We start from the raw sequence: 3,509 nt of genomic DNA on the forward strand, positions 1-3,509 counted from the left end.
GAGCCCTTGGTATCAGTTCCTCATTTTCCCCCTCCCTCCCCGCCAAACCCTCCCTCATGAACCCTTGATAATTTATAAATTATTATTTTGTCATATCTTACACTGTATGATGTCTCCCTCCCTTCATCCATGTTTCTGTTGTCCATCCCCCAGGGAGGAGGTTATGTGTAGATCCTTGTAATTGGTTCTCCCTTTCTACCCCACCTTCCCTCCACCCTCTCTGTATTGCCACTCTCACCACTGGTCCTGAACGGATCATCTGTCCTGGATTTCCTATGTTTCCAGTTCCTATCTGTACCAGTGTACATCCTCTGGTCTAGCCGGATTTGTAAGGTAGAATTGGGATCATGATAGTGGGGGCAGGGTGAGGGGAGGAAGCATTTAAGAACTAGAGAAAAGTTGTATGTTTCATCCTTGCTACACTGCACTCTTCCTGGCTCGTCTTCTCCCCACGACCCTTCTGTAAGGGGATGTCCAGTTGCCTACAGATGGGCTTTGGGTCCCCAATCTGCACCCCTCCCCTATTCACATTGATATGATTTTTTGTTCTTTGATGTCTGATACTTCATCCCTTCTATACCTCGTGATCAAACAGGCTGGTGTGCTTCTCTCGTGTGGGCTTTGTTGCTTCTGAGCTAGATGGCCACTTGTTTACCTGCAAGCCTTTAAGACACCCGACTCTATATCTTTTGATAGCTGGGCACCACCAGCTTTCTTCACCACATTTGCTTATGCACACATTTTTCTTCAGTGATCATATCCAGAAGGTGAGCACACAATGAGATGATTTTTGTCCTTTGATGCCTGATACCTGATCCCCTCAACACCTCGTGATCACACAGGCTGGCGTGCTTCTTCCATGGACTGAACTTTTTTTAAAGGTCTTTTAATGAGACTATGACCAATGTGTTGCTAAGAGAAATTGACTGCAGCCACCCACTAATCACAGATATGATTAAAGGTGGTTTTTAAATAATAAATCTGTGTTGTGTGAGCTCAACCCCCTTTAGAAATTATTTTTGACCTTTTAGCCTACAATGTTATTTGGGAAAATTATTTTCTTGTGAAATTATATGTATACATATATATTATATATGTAAAAATTACCACAAAAGAATACTGTTATACAAAGGATAAATATTGGGAGCCTATATCTAGTCTTCATCTATTAAAGAAGATTGTTGTTAGTGGTTTGAAAAATAATGTGCTTCAACTATTCTCAACAAGTGCTTTATGTAACTTAATATTAAGTACATTTTCACGTGTAATCAAATAATATAAACAATTTTCCACAATTTGAGGTAATATCCTCTCAATCTAAGCTAACCATTTAAACATCTTTCTGAAAAAAATATATATATCATCTTGCACAATGATTATCAAAAGGAGGTTGTTTTCCTTATTTTTATATTTCTATCACTAGTCTTTATTCATTATTTACACTAAAATTTGATTGTCTTCTCCCTAGTCTACTGTCTCCACCAGTTTATTTTTCTATTCTTTCACATGAATACAAATGATATATTTGCATCATACAACAAAATTAAATTGTGTCATATGCTTGAAGTTCAAGGGTAATTAAATTTATTTGTGATATTGCTAAATTAATTTGAAGATCTGTTATTGTACAAAATATTTTTCTCACTTTATAATGAAAAATATTCCAATAAAGTCAACTGCAAAATGAATTTAAAGCAGGTGCACATCAAAATCATTTTGTGGAAAGTTCAATTATAAGTTCTTTATAATTTTTAATCATCTCCTTAAATTAACAGAAATTAACATATTCATGACTGGATGAAAACTTTGAAATTATCTAATCAACCACCTTCTTTTATTTTCAATATGAGGCACTTGAGGATAAGAGAAGACAATTTTATATTTAATGACAAAACTGTGTTAAAATGAGGATCTTTCTGATGTCCAAAGCCCTTTCAACCACATCACCTTGGAGCAGAATGTTTTAAGTAATCATATATACAATAAATGTGATGATGGAAATTATAGCAACATGTCAATACAGCTTTTTGTGATATCCTGCCCTAAGATTTTGCAACAACAACTAAAATGCACAGAGACATCTTATATTCAGATTTATCGACCATAAGATAATAGCAATTAATGCCTATTACCTTTTTGCATTTTAGATACCAAGTGTTATTTACATTTAAGTTTCAAATTTTTATGTGTAAAACAAACTTTAAGTCTGCAAATGACATATAGAAACAGATTTCTTATGGTATTTAAAATTCCTCCTCTTTGGAATATTTGTTAGCTCAGGCCAAATGACCAGAGGGCACATGAAAGCTCCCTGGCACCCCTTCTCTCCTGACCAGAAGCAGCACTAGATCTGGCCTGTGGTACACTTGGCACTTTCAATTTCCCCCAGGAGTTAGTTATAGGATGCATTTCTAGTGTTCAAAGAATGTGTATCTGCACCATTCTCAGTTGACACTTGATTTCTCCTCCAGAGAAAAATAAAATAATTGAGCAAAATTTCTTTGAAGAATGTTCTAAAATAGCTGCATATTTCCCAATTTAAGTCATTATATTTAGACCTCCATGTAGTAACCTTCTCTTACTATAGATAGAGGTATGTTTTTCAACAAATGTAAAGTTTGTAGATAGTTTATTTATTGCTTCTAGAACTTTAGGCCGCCATGTGGAAGTATTGTGAGGGCTTCTTGCTTTGAGAAAAATGGCGTATGTAGAGGCCAGTTGTAACTTCTCCTATTGGCAGCCCAGTGAAGATCCCAACAAGCAGCCACCATCAACCCCTAAACGTGTATGAATGCAACTCCAGGCGAGTCCAGCCTCTGGCCGGCCAGTCCCTCTGAAATAGGATTTCAAACAACATGTGGAAGAAGAGCATCATCTTACTTGTGCTCTACCTAAGTTCTTGATTTCCAAAATCTGTGGGCATTTTAAAATACTACTGAGGGTTTGGGTGGTTTATTATCCAACAATAGCAAGTGGAATATTCCCTCTCTTGGGGCTTCTCCTCTGTACACTGTCTGGCTATCCTAGGGGCTGATAACATTATGGTTGAAGGTCATTTTTGCATCATCAGAATTCTTATTTTTTTTTGTCACAATATGACTGCTATGAAGATATTGCTGAATTGCTGTTTACTATTATTATATAACAATTTCCTTGAAGCATCTACCACCAAAGTTCGTGGTTGTCGCTCTTTGGCCCTGGGTGTGTCTCTTATGGAGTCATCTTTGTCTCAGCCTCTAATGTGTCCATTGACATTCTCAGCTCTTGCATATCCTCTTACTAGAGGACAGGGGAAACTTTTAATCCCTCACAATAAGTGCACCCTGTGGCTCCAGTCAACTCTATTTATCATTTGTGTGCTAGTATCTTTGTGATATTGGATGTAACTAATATGAAATTCACCTCAATGTAAAGATCAAAAGTCTTACAAATGGACTAACAGGAAACATCATGATAGGTGTAGAAAGGATTGAAGTTGGTAAGGATGTTTGTCTTGTTTGGATCCACAA

The sequence above is a fragment of the Tenrec ecaudatus genome, chromosome 5 (assembly GCF_050624435.1).
Source record: "Tenrec ecaudatus isolate mTenEca1 chromosome 5, mTenEca1.hap1, whole genome shotgun sequence".
In the NCBI taxonomy this organism is placed as follows: domain Eukaryota; kingdom Metazoa; phylum Chordata; class Mammalia; order Afrosoricida; family Tenrecidae; genus Tenrec; species Tenrec ecaudatus.